This window comes from Arachis hypogaea, chromosome 3 (assembly GCF_003086295.3).
Source record: "Arachis hypogaea cultivar Tifrunner chromosome 3, arahy.Tifrunner.gnm2.J5K5, whole genome shotgun sequence".
In the NCBI taxonomy this organism is placed as follows: domain Eukaryota; kingdom Viridiplantae; phylum Streptophyta; class Magnoliopsida; order Fabales; family Fabaceae; genus Arachis; species Arachis hypogaea.
The window spans coordinates 69,215,833-69,230,641 of NC_092038.1; positions in this window are offsets into that span (position 1 = coordinate 69,215,833).

Below are 14,809 nucleotides of genomic sequence, written 5' to 3' on the forward strand. Positions count from 1 at the left end.
TGTTAGCTAATTTTCGAAAATATGACATATAGATAAGAAAAAGATTTTGAAAAATATTTTGAAAAAGATTTTTGAAATTTTCGAAAATTAAAAAGAATTGAAAAAGATATGATTTTTGAAAAAGATTTTGAAAAGATAAGATTTTTAAAATTGAAATTTTGACTTGACTTGTAAGAAACAACTAATTTTTAAAATTTTTGACCAAGTCAACCCAAAATTTCGAAAATTTGGAGGGAGATAAGGAAAAGATAATTTTTAAAGAAAAACACAAAAATGACCCAAAACATGAAAATTTTGGATCAAGACACAAGATGCATGCAAGGACACTATGAATGTCAAGATGAACACCAAGAACACTTTGAAGATCATGATGAACATCAAGAACATAATTTTGAAAAATTTTTGATGCAAAGAAAACATGCAAGACACCAAACTTAGAAATCTTTAATGCATGGACTCTAAAAAACAAAAAATGCATATGAAAAACAACAAACAACATAAAACAAGGAAACATCCAGATCAAACAAGAAGACTTGTCAAGAACAACTTGAAGATCATGAAGAACACTAGGAATGCATGAGATTTTCGAAAAAATGCAAGAAAAATTTTAAAAGCATGCAATTGACACCAAACTTAAAAATTAACACAAGACTCAAACAAGAAACACAAAATATTTTTGATTTTTATGATTTTCTAATTTTTTTTTGTATTTTTATTAATTTTTTGAAAAACATTTTTGGAAAAACGAAAAAGAAAAGAAAAATTTTTGAAAGAGTTTTTGAAAAGAAAATTACCTAATCTGAGTAACAAGATGAACCGTCAGTTGTCCATACTCGAACAATCCCCGGCAACGGCGCCAAAAACTTGGTGGACGAAATTGTGATAAAAGAATTCCAGGCACTGTTAGAGAAGCTCACAACTCCGTTCAACTAACCAGCAAGTGTACTGGGTCGTCCAAGTAATAAACCTTACGCGAGTAAGGGTCGATCCCACAGAGATTGTTGGTATGAAGCAAGCTATGGTCACCTTGTAAATCTCAGTTAGGCAGATTAAATAGTTTTGGGTTTCGAAAATTAATAATAAAAAGAAAATAAAAGGGATAGAAATACTTATGTAAATTAATAGTGGGAATTTCAGATAAGTGTATGGAGATGCTGTGCTCCTCTTGAATCTCTACTTTCCTATTACAGTCATCCAATCCTTCCTACTCCTTTCCATGGCAAGCTGTATGTAGGGCATCACCGTTGTCAATGGCTACATCCCATCCTCTCAGTGAAAATGTTCCTATGCTCTGTCACAGCACGGCTAATCATCTGTCGGTTCTCAATCAGGTTGGAATAGAATCCCTTGATTCTTTTGCGCTTGTCATCACGCCCAGCCTTCAGGAGTTTGAAGCTCGTCACAGTCATTCAATCACAGAATCCTACTCGGAATACCATAGACAAGGTTTAGACTTTCCGGATCCTCATGAATGCCGCCATCTATCTAGCTTATACCACGAAGATTCTGTTGGGGAATCTAAGAGATATGCGCCCGGCCAAGAGTAGAACGGAAGTGGTTGTCAGTCACGTGCGTTCATAGGTGAGAATGATGATGAGTGTCACGGATCATCACATTCATCAAAGTTAAGTGTAACGTATATCTTGGAATAAGAATAGAAGAGAATTGAATAGAAAGTAATAATAACTGTATTGAAACTTGAGGTACAGTAGAGCTCCACACCCTTAATTTATGGTGTGTAGAAACTCCACTGTTGAAAATACATAAGTAAAAGGTTCAGGCATGGCCGAATGGCCAGCCCCCTTAATGTGATCAATAGCCTCCTAAGATGAAGAATAAAACAAAACTGAGACCAAAGATGTCTAATACAATAGTAAATTATCCTATTTATACTAGACTAGCTACTAGGGTTTACATGAGTGAGTAATTGATGCATAAATCCACTTCCGGGGCCCACTTGGTGTATGTTTGGGTTGAGCTTGATCTATCCACGAGCTGAGGCTTTTCTTGGAGTTGAACTCCAAGTTATGACGTGTTTTGGGCGTTCAACTCCGGATCATGACGTTTTTCTGGCGTTTAACTCCAGACAGCAGCATATACTTGGCGTTCAACGCCAAGTTACGTCGTCAATTTCCAAATAAAGTATGGACTATTATATATTGCTGGAAAGCTCTGGATGTCTACTTTCCAACGCCGTTGAGAGCGCGCCAATTGGAGTTCTGTAGCTCCAGAAAATCCATTTCGAGTGCAGGGAGGTCAGATTCCAATAGCATCAGCAGTCCTTTTGTCAGCCTTTTTCAGAGTTTTGCTCAAATCCCTCAATTTCAGCCAGGAATTACCTGAAATCACAGAAAAACACACAAACTCATAGTAAAGTCTAGAAATGTGAATTTAATATAAAAACTAATGAAAACATCCCTAAAAGTAGCTTAAACTTACTAAAAACTACCTAAAAACAATGCCAAAAAGCGTATAAATTATCCGCTCATCACCTAGGAAGCAGCTGGAACCTGATCCTAAAATGGTAGAAATATTCAAAAAGGTTGAGGTAACTATTCCCCTTTTTGATGTTATTCAGTAGGTACCTAAATATGCAAAGTTTCTAAAAGACTTATGTATCCATAAAGATAAAATTACTGAATTAGAAACTATTCCTTTAGGTAGTTCTATATCTGCTTTAATGGGAGGATTACCTGAAAAATGTAGTGATCCAGGTCCTTGCATAGTTAGTTGTACTATTGGTGGTGTAGTAATTTATGATTTCATGTGTGACTTAGGAGCATGTGTCAGTATAATGCCTTTGTCTATATATGATGTTTTAAGGCTCCCTCCCTTAAAAAGGTCGGCAGCTCGTTTTGTGTTAGCAGATAAAAGCATTATTACAGTTGCTGTAGTTGCTGAAGATGTTTTGGTGAACATTAAAGGGCTCACATTTTCCACTGATTTTTATATCTTGGAGATGCCCCATAATGATTCAGATAAGCCATCATCAATCCTACTTGGAAGACCATTCCTGAAGACATCAAAATTCAAATTGGATGCTTTTTCAGGGACATACTCCTTTGAAATAGATGGCCGCATAGTAATCTTCAATCTGAATGGAGTCATTGACAACCCCCCAGAAGATCGTTCTATCTTCCAGTGTGATGTCATAGACGAAAGTGTGGCTGAAGTTCAAAAGGAAGAGTTTGAAGAGAGGCACACTGGACAAGGTCCAAGTGTGGGGACCTTCTTAACTGACAATGAGGACACTTCGCCATTTTCACAAGCCCCAGATAACCCAGAGCCTGTCCATGATCAAAAGTTAGAATTGAAACCTCTCCCTCCACATCTCAAATATGCTTACCTTGAGGATGAGCAGAAGCTTCCGGTTATTATTGCAAGAGAACTGACTTCTCAATAAGAAGAACATCTACTTGATGTGTTGAGGAAGCATAAGAAGGCAATAGGGTGGAGTTTGGCAGACATAGTGGGAATCAACCCTCAAATATGCGAGCACGGAATATTTTTAGAAGAGGGAGCAAGACCTGTTCGTCAACCACAAAGAAGATTGAATCCCACCATCTTGGAAGTTATCAAAAAGGAAGTGACCAGACTATTGGAGGCCGGTATCATATATCCCATTTCAGACAGTGAATGGGTAAGCCCAGTGCAAGTGGTGCCCAAGAAGTCCGGAGTCACTACAGTGAAAAATGAGCATGGAAAGCTCATAGCAGCTAGAGTTCAGAATGCTTGGAGAGTCTGCATTGATTATAGACGTCTCAACCAAGCTACTCGTAAGGATCACTATCCACTTCCATTCATTGATCAAATGCTGGATTGCCTGTCAGGTAAATCACATTATTGCTTTTTAGATGGTTACACAGGTTATTTCCAGATTCATATAGCTCCTGAAGATCAGGAAAAGACTACTTTTACATGTCCTTTTGGGACCTATGCTTATAAAAGAATGCCCTTTGGCTTGTGCAATGCACCAGCTACTTTCCAAAGGTGCACGATGAGTCTTTTCTCTGATCTTATTGAGGAATGTATGGAAGTTTTTATGGACGATTTTAGCATTTATGGCAATTCTTTTAACCTTTGCTTAGATGGATTATCTAGAGTATTAGATAGATGTATTAATACAAACCTTGTATTGAATTTCGAAAAATGCCACTTTATGGTAAAGCAAGGGATTGTATTGGGACATGTGGTATCTAATAATGGCATTTCTGTAGACCCAGCAAAGGTGAATGTTATTTCTAGTTTACCTTACCCCTCCTCTGTGAGGGAAGTCCGTTCGTTCCTTGGCCATGCAGGTTTCTACTGGAGATTTATTAAGGACTTTAGTAAGGTGGCACTTCCCTTATCCAGATTACTACAAAAGGATATTGAGTTCGAGTTCAGTGAGGATTGCAAACAAGCATTTGATAAGCTAAAGACTGCTCTAACTCAAGCTCCAATTGTGAGAGGACCCGATTGGAGCCAGCCATTTGAAATCATGTGCGATGCTTCCAACCATGCAGTAGGAGCAGCATTGGCTCAGCGTGAAGGTAAAAATCCTTTTGTTATTGCCTATGCGTCTAAGACTTTAGACACTGCCCAGTCCAATTATACCACTACTGAGAAAGAGCTACTCACTATTGTTTTTGCTCTGGATAAATTCTGGGCTTATTTACTTGGTACTAGAGTAGTAGTATATTCGAACCATGCAGCTCTAAAGTATCTATTGGCTAAAAAGGAATCCAAACCAAGACTTATACGTTGGATACTGCTATTACAAGAGTTTGATTTAGAAATCAAGGATAGGAGTGGTAATCAAAATTTAGTTGCAGACCACTTGAGTCGCCTTGAACATATTAAGGATGATTCTACTCCTATAGATGATAATTTTCCTTTTGACAACCTGCAAGCAGTATCTGAAGTAGTCCCTTGGTATGCACCTGTTGCTAATTATTTAGTTAGCCGCACATTTCCTCCACATTTTTCTAAACATCAAATAGACAAGCTGAAAAGCGAGTCTAAATATTATATATGGGATGACCCATATTTATGGAGATGACATTGTATACCTCAATCAGAATTCCAGTCTATTTTAGAAGCCTGTCACTCATCTAAAAGTGGAGGACATTTTGGCCCTCAACGAACAGCTAGAAAAATCTTAGACTGTGGATTCTGGTGGCCTACTCTTTTTAGAGATGCTGCTGAGTTTTGTAAATCTTGTCACCCATGCCAGAAATTTGGTAACATATCCAAGAGGGATGAGATGCCTCAACAATATATGCTTTTCTGTAAAATTTTTGATGTTTGGGGCATTGACTTCATGGGTCCATTTCCAAATTCTAGTGGATATTTTTATATATTGTTAGCTGTAGATTATGTTTCCAAATGGGTGGAAGCAATTCCTACCCACACTGATGATGCTAACACTGTTGTTTCCTTTGTGAGAAACCATATTATATGCCGCTTTGGATCACCACGAGCGATCGTGAGTGATCAAGGCACCCATTTTTGTAACAGGAGACTAACCGGATTGATGAAGAAGCATGGGATAATCCATAAAGTTGCAACAGCTTACCATCCCCAAACTAATGGGTGAGCCGAGGTGTCAAACAGAGAAATTAAACGTATCTTGCAAAAGATAGTAAAGCCTCACAGAAAAGACTGGAGCACCAGACTACAAGATGCACTGTGGGCATATAGAACAGCATACAAGACACCCATAGGGATAAGTCCCTTCCGCTTAGTTTATGGAAAAGCTTGTCATCTCCCAGTTGAAATCAAACACAAAGCCTTATGGGCAGTTAAAGAATGCAACATAGGGATTGAGAATGCTGGAGCTGAAAGAAAGTTACAACTGCAGGAACTGGAGAACCTTCGCCTAGAAGCTTATGAAAACTCCAGAATATACAAGGAAAAGATGAAAGCTGTGCATGATCAAAACATCAAGAAGAGAGAGTTCCAACCTGGAGATTTTGTTCTCCTTTACAAATCTCGACTGAGGCTCATGCCCGGCAAGTTGAGATCAAAATGGGAAGGTCCATATAGAATAGAGAAGGCTGAATCATACGGAGTTTATCACCTAAGCCATCCTTCAAGTTCTGCACTTATTAAAGTCAATGGACACCGTCTGAAGCTATACCATGGTGAGAAGGTGCAAAAGAGCAAGGAGCTTGAGATCTTCCGCCTGGAAGATCCTTACATAGCAACAGATTGAGCTAGTGGAGCATCCAACTTACGGACGTTAAAGCAAAGTGCTTGGTGGGAGACAACCCACCGCGGTATGATCGTTCTTTTCTTCACTTTTAGTTTTTCTTCTTTAAATAACTCTTCTCTTTATTAGTGCTTTCGTGCTCTTTCAATTACATGTCTTTATCTTTCTTAAAAAAAAATTTGCTGCGCGACATGATCGCACAAGCGATGCATCCGCGTGGCAGGGGGAGTGAAGAAAAATAAACATGAACAGAAAGTTTCGCAGGAGCAGCGCTGGAGTCGTGCCAGAGGCACAATTTACTCCACGCGACCGCGTCGCATGGAAATCATGGCCTCCCACGCGACCGCGTGCTCCACGCGGCCGCGTGCCCTGCATTTTCGACGTAAAAGGGTGCACAATGCTATATTATGCGAGAGTGGTGCTAGATTGGTGCTGGAAGCACAATCCTGGTCACGCGACCGCATCGCCGACGCGGTCACGTCAATTAACGTCTGATGCACACTCACGTGATCGCATTACCCACGCGATCGCGTCACCTTAATTTGGCAATTGAATTATATTGAACAGAGAGTTGTGTTGGAGCAAGGCCGCACTCGCGCCAGCAGCACAATGCAGGTCACGCGACCGCGTGACCGACGTGATCGCGTCCCTCTTCCTGATGCGCATCCATGCGAACGCGTGCCTTCCGCGGCCGCGTCGCATGCGCTGCACAGCTCCACCTAATTAGCCAAATTATCTTATCTTTCTCTTCTCCAAACACTACTTTTTCTTTCCCCCCTTCTTTCTTCTTTCACCCTTTCCCCTTCTACCTCACCTTTCACTTTCTCTCTCTCTCTCACCACCATTAACAAGGTTTTACCTTCTTCTTCCTTCTTCTCTTTTCTATCATTCTTATTATAGTATGTATATATATTATTATTTTCTTTTTCTTTTCTTTTTCTTTTCACATCTTTATTTTTCCTTCTTTTTCTTTTACATGGTGTTAGAAACCTTTTGAGTCATCATTCCTCATTATATGCTTGTGGATTATTGCAAATTGTTTGACAACTATTTTTCTCCTATTTAAGGGATTGCTTGCATGTTCAATTTCATACTTTTTATATCTTGTTTACCATGCATGCCATGTGTTTGTGAAAAAGCCCATATAGCACTATGCACTTTTCTACATTACTTTACTCTACTTTGCAATGCTTGCTTTTCACAAATTCCCTTTCATATTTTATTAATTAAATTTAATTGTCAATACAAACGTGATAGTTAGTTTGTTACAAATGGTAACCTAACTTGGACATTGAATGTTTGATATATGCTACTCATGCCTTTTCCTGTATGCCAATACACCTCTTGCATTCCATTGTCCTACATGCACTTGCTATATTTCCATTGATGAGCTTTTCACATGTATTCCGGACCATGTGTTAGTGCCATTTATCTTTATTGTGCATTGACTATCACTTACAATACCCTCTTCCTTGCTCTATCCCTTTGAATTTAATTTCCTTTCTCTTCCCTTCTTTCAGGATGGCCACCAAGAAAGGAAAAGAGAAAGCTACTTCCAAACCACCAACAAGAAGAGGCACTAAAAGAGCATTAGTGGCAGAGCCTTCTTCAACGGCAGTCAAGCCCTCAACAAAACGAGTTAAGAGGATAATAAAGGTTGACGACAAAGAGAAAGCCTTTCCAGCAAAGGACACTGCGCGATTTTCCAATTGCTACTGTGAGCAGATGTTCCCTATCCTAGCAGAAAGGAACAATAACAATGAATACCTTCTCATCCTCCCGCCCAATATTGCCACCTTTGTTGAGCCGCAAATTGAGCGCAGACAATGGGGTTTCCTACGGAGACAGCCAAGGCAGGTCAATCTTTCTTGGGTAGTTGAGTTCTACTCCAACTTCTACATACCGACCCTGCAGTCTGTTTATGTCCTGCAGAAACAAGTCCCCATCACAGAAGAGGCCATTCAGCAAGTTCTGAGTCTTCCCCCTATTCCAGCAGGATTGGACGCTTTTCAAGAAGCCACCCTTCAGCGCCAGAAATACCAATTTGACTGGGACTCCGTTCTCAGAGTCATCGCTTTACCTGGCAGCCGTTGGATCTACGGATACCACCGCAACCGCCCTAAGGGAATCTTGGCTTCCGCACTTACCTTGGAGGCTCGCGTATGGGCACAGATCATGTCCCATTACGTCTTTTCGAGCACTCATGAGTCCTCCTTCACTGCGGACATGGCTGTTCTACTATGGTGCATCCTTATAGACCAACCTCTGAATCTCTCAAGACACATCCGAAATGCTATGGAGCATGTACAAATCGCGGGCAACTTACCTTTCCCCGCCTTGGTCTTAAATCTTGTCTCAACAGCCGGAGTCTCCTGTAGAGCTGGGGACACCAAAGCCATGCTTCCACGGGATGATCAATATGTCCCTAATGGGAAATACCTCAGATTTTCGGCCGCTACTACAAGCCAGCCTACTGAGCCGGTTGAAGATATTCCTTCTTCAACACCACAAGCATCTACCACTGAGAAATTGCTCCAGCAGATACTTGAAAAGTTGGATCGGCATGAACAGAAAGCAAAGATGAGGGAGCGTCGTAACGAGCACGGATTCAAACACCTCAGACACCCCGGACTCCACTTCTTTTACCAGCACCGGGAGCCATACTGGTCCCGACTGTGGAGATACTGCCACCAGCCCACCCCTGTTCCTGACAGATGGCACCGAGGACGGTGCAAAGCCTTAAGTGTGGGGAGGTCGGTCAGTACCTGACTTCCGGAGGTAAATTCTCTTCTCTAACACCAATAATTAGGATATTTTAGTTAGATTTTTTTTCTTCCTTTTATAGAATAGAATAAATTGAATAGGTTAGGATAGTTGCATGCATGTTCTACTTGATTGAAAAGACAATAAGTTTCTTTTAAAAAAAAATCTATCTTTGGAACAAAATTTCACTAATTATTTTCAAAGTTTTTTATGATAAATCTGCTTGAGGTGTAACACACAACCTGTGAATGATTTGAGCCTTTATGTATGGTTACACTATTTAACCATAATTATTTTATTCTTGTGTGTTTACTTCTCTATGATTGTAATCTATATTTTGTTTTATCTTATATGTCCAATATTTATTATATTTACATGCTTGCACATGATTGAGGCCATTATTTGTTTAAACTCACTTATCCAAATTAAGCCTACCCTTTTCAATTACCCTTGTTAACCACTTTGAGCTTTTAAAACCCCATTTGTTCTATATTTCACCACATTACTAACTGGTGGGCGAAATTGTGATCATCAATGGCGCCATCAACATGGTACGCACAATTGTAATCTCAACTCTTTATCACAACTTCGCACAACTAACCAGCAAGTGTACTGGGTCGTCCAAGTAATAAACCTTACGCGAGTAAGGGTCGATCCCACAGAGATTGTTGGTATGAAGCAAGCTATGGTCATCTTGTAAATCTTAGTCAGGCAAACTCAAATGGTTATGAATGATGAATAAAACATAAAGATAAAGATAGAGATACCTATGTAATTCATTGGTAGGAATTTCAGATAAGCGTATGAAGATGCTTTGTCCCTTCCGTCTCTCTGCTTTCCTACTGTCTTCATCGAATCCTTCTTACTCGTTTCCATGGCAAGCTGTATGTAGGGTTTCACCGTTGTCAGTGGCTACCTCCCATCCTCTCAGTGAAAATGTTCAACTCACCCTGTCACGGCACGGCTATTCAGCTGTCGGTTCTCGATCATGTCGGAATAGAATCCAGTGATTCTTTTGCGTCTGTCACTAACGCCCCACAATCGCGAGTTTGAAGCTCGTCACAGTCATTCAATCATTGAATCCTACTCAGAATACCACAGACAAGGTTTAGACCTTCCGGATTCTCTTGAATGCTGCCATCAATTCTAGCTTATACCACAAAGATTCCGATTAAGAAATCCAAGAGATAAACATTCAAGCCTTGTTTGCTTGTAGAATAGAAGTGGTTGTCAGGCACTCGTTCATAAGTGAGAATGATAATGAGTGTCACATAATCATCACATTCATCATGTTCTTGGGTGCAAATGAATATCTTAGAACAAGAATGAGCCGAATTGAATAGAAGAACAATAGTAATTGCATTAATACTCGAGGTACAGCAAAGCTCCACACCTTAAACTATGGTGTGTAGAAACTCCACCGTTGAAAATACATAAGAACAAGGTCTAGGCATGGCCGAGAGGCCAGCCCCCAAAACGTGATCAAAAGATTCAAAGATCTCAAGATGAAAATACAATAGTAAAAGGTCCTACTTATAGAGAACTAGTAGCCTAAGGTTTACAAAGATGAGTAAATGACATAAAAATCCACTTCCGGGCCCACTTGGTGTGTGCTTGGGCTGAGCATTGAAGCATTTTCTTGTAGAGACTCTTCTTGGAGTTAAACGCCAGCTTTTGTGCCAGTTTGGGCGTTTAACTCCCATTCTTGTGCCAGTTCCGGCGTTTAACGCCGGGCAGTTTTGAGCTGATTTGGAACGCCGGTTTGGGCCATCAAATCTTGGGCAAAGTATGAACTATTATATATTTCTGGAAAGCCCAGGATGTCTACTTTCCAACGCCGTTGAGAACGCACCAATTGAGCTTTTGTAGCTCCAGAAAATCCACATCGAGTGCAGGGAGGTCAGAATCCAACAGCATCTGCAGTCCTTTTTAGTCTCTGAATCAGATTTTTGCTCAAGTCCCTCAATTTCAGCCAAAAAATACCTGAAATCACAGAAAAACACACAAACTCATAGTAAAGTCCATAAAAGTGATTTTTAACTAAAAACTAATAAAAATATACTAAAAACTAACTAAAACATACTAAAAACATACTAAAAACAATGCCAAAAAGCGTACAAATTATCCGCTCATCACTAACCTTAAGCTGAAAAACAATTGCATATCCCAAATTGAATCTTTGGTTAGCTTAAGATAGAATTGTGTGTGCTAGTTAAGTATGGGAAATTGTGGGAACAGAAGTTGTTAAGGGAGTGTGTCATGAAAATTTAAAGGAAATTTGGATACCCGCTCATGTGAAAATATAAGAATGAAAAATCTATGTGCATTGACAAGCTTTATTTATTCAAAAAAAATATTCAATAAATAAGGGGACAAATTACCCCAATGTTAAACTCAGAATTCAAAGATCAATGCACATATGATAGAATTAAAATACAAGGTTGAAACATGAGTATGGGTTGAAAAAGGGAATTATGGGTAACTAGGCATGAATTTAAAAGCATATAGAATATATGTATATTAGGTGAGAGCTTAGGTTAATTAAAGATTCAATTTATAAAGCTCACTTAGCCATATGTATATCCTTACCTGCACCTTGGCCCCATTACAACCCTGAAAAGACCTCATGATGTTTGCATTGGTATATTAACTGTTGTTGATTGGTTAGGAGAAAAACAAAAGTTAGAAAGCATGACCAGAGAAGAATAGAGTGATTACCCTATACACTAGAGATTAGAGCGTACATACATTATCAGTGAGGGTTCAATGCTTGAATTTTCATGTTTCCAGCCTTCATAAGCTATCTTCTTGCACCTTTATCGGTTTTATTATATGATGATAGAATTAGTGGAATTTGATTTGTAATTGTTTTGAAGGGCTTATTTATTTTTGATCAAGTAGATAATAATCATATAGTTGCATTTATTTATGTATGTAGGATTGCATTGCATTTCAGGAGTTTCTGCATGTTCATACTTATTTCCTTGTCTCCTTCAATTTAGCATGAGGACATGCTAATGTTTAAGGGTGGGGATGTTGATAAACCACTATTTTATAGTTTATATTGTGTTTAATTGTGTGGTTTTGTCGTGATCCTTACCCACTTATTCATCAATTTAGCATGCATTTACATTTCCTTCCTGAATTTATTACATGTTTGAAAATTACTTCCTAGAGACTTTAATTATTTAATTTTAATTCTCCTTTATTCCATTCGATGCTGTAATCTGTGTGTCAAGTGTTTCAGGCTTTATAGAGCATGAATGAGACGGAGATTGGAGAGGAAGCTAGCAAAAAGGAAGGAACACAAGAGTTTGAGGAGATAACCAGCGAAAAGTGACGCGGTCGCATGGCTCACGCGACCGCGTGAAGGAGCGCAAATCGCAGTGACGCGGTCGCATGGCTTGCGCGGCCGCGTGGATTGGAAAGCACAAGCAACACGGTAGCGTGGACGATGCGAACGCGTGAAGAGGAAAAGCGCCAGCGACGCGTCCGCATGGACGACGCGATCGCGTGACATGCGCGATCTGCATAAACTGCAGAATCTGAAACCAGCGACTTTGGACCCTATTTCGGCCCAGTTTTCGGCCCGGAACAGCAAACTAGAGTCAGAGAATATGCAGAAACAAGAGACACATTCATTGAGTAGTTTTAGATCTAGTTTTTCACTCTCTTAGGTTTTTCTCTCTAGTTTTTAGAATTTTAATTTTTCAATTGATCTTAGCATTGGAACATTGAGAAGAGTTATTTTCCTCATCAAGACTTCATCACTCTAGTTTGTTCTCTTAACTTGGTTTTATTCTTCCATGTTCTTTGTTATGTTCAATTTTGTCATTTAGATATTTTTATGATTAATTAATGCAAGGATTATTTCTTTTTAATTTAAATTCCATTCCAATAATCATGTCTTCTTTTAATTCCCTTTCATGTGCCATGGATTCTTTATTTACAATGTGTGAGTAGTTTCATTACTTGATAGGGAGTTGATTAAAAGGAACTCTTGAGTTGGAAGGATTGAAAGAAAAATTTGTAATTGGGTTAAATGTTGGATTGCTATCCTATCACCGACGCCAATCCCTTTGAACTAAGTAGGTTGCAACTTGTGAACAGATCTAGCATTTCCACTTGTTTGACTTTCTCTTACCTAGTAAGGGATAACCAAACAGAACAACTATTAATTATAAATTAATCTTACAATCACACCATCAATGATAGAGATTCTAACCAATCAATTCCCAGTCAAGGCCTCTTATTTTTATTATTTAAAATTCCTCAATTTGAATCCCAATTTACGTAGCTCAACTCTTTTTGGAATATCTGATTAATAAAACAGCACAATTTTCTGCAACTCGTTGGGAGACGACCTAGGACTTAAAACTCCCAGTAATTTTAATTTAAACTTTCAGTGACATATTTCTAAATTGATAGGCAGATTTTCGGTGAGTTAAGAACTATACCTGCAACGTAACCATTTTAATAAATTTTTAATTCACCAGCTTCTGCACCTCATCAGTTGTGTTTGAAGAAGAATGAGCTGAATGGAGCTTAATAAAGAGGGTTTTATATGTTGGGCTTAAGCCCAACTTGGGCCCGGTCCAACTCGTTAGCGTTTTTAGCCCGTTTGGCCCAACTCTGAGCCAAACCTTTAAAATTAATGCCCAGTTTTTGGCTTCTAATATTTTTCTAAGATTTTTTTTACTGTTTTTATTTTTTTCTCGTGAAGTACCGGGTAGACTTGAACCGGTTCAACCAGTTCGATTGCCGGTTCGCAGTTTTTCACGGTTTTTTGCAGAAAATACATTTTCTGACTCAGAAGGATCCATTGAGTTCAAAAATCATATATGAATCCCCAAATTCTCATTCTAACTTTTCGGAACCTAATTTGGGCAATTAAATTATTCTACTCTAATTAAACGATTTTTCGTGAAAACTCTGATTCTTACATTCTCCATCCCACAATCACCGCAAAAGTAGCTCACCGGCTCAGCCTGAGGATGCATCTTTTTTTTCTAAGGAATAGGGTTTGAAACACTATTTGAGTTTTTCACTTCTCTTTCGTCTAAAACTGTGTATGCCTTAGCCCTTTCCAATTCCCACAGTTTTATACATAGTTTTCATTTCGGCCTTCAGATAATTTCAAAGGGCCCAAAATGGATTATACTTCAATATTATTTATAAACCTAACCTTGGCAGGACCAAAAACAAATATAAGAAATACCAATATATATGAGTTTAATTATAATGCATTGACAGCGTAAAATATTTTATACGGTCGTGAAATTACATCTGTTATTTTGGATGACCATTCACGCGGTTACAGTGAAAGATAATTATTTTTACTAATGTAGTGTTACGTAATTAGATATACATGTGAAAAACTATTTTACACTGATAGTGCATCGAAATTAAGTTATATATATACAGCCAATACAGGTAATACACTTGGGTTTGGTTTGGTAAAACTTTTTGAAGAGGTAGTAGTGCTTTTCAATAGCATAAACACCTTGTTATGCGTTTGCTAAATTAAAAAGTTCATGTGTTTGTGCTTGCATGTTTTAAAAGTTAGGGGTAGTTTAAAAAAAAAATCTTAGATTGAACTTTTAAAATTGGCTTGTGCTTATCAAAATTAAAAAGTCTAATATAACCTCGTACATTAATTAATATTCAAATTTAATTCTTACATTAATATTTATTATAATATTTTTAAATTTTAAAAGCTATTTTACCAAATCCACTCGTTATTTTTTATGCTTATTAAAAGCTATTTTCAATTCAATTTACCAAATACAGATGCTATTTTTAAAAAATTAGCTTTTAAAAGTTAACTTTTATAAGTTATTTTTGAAAAGTAAA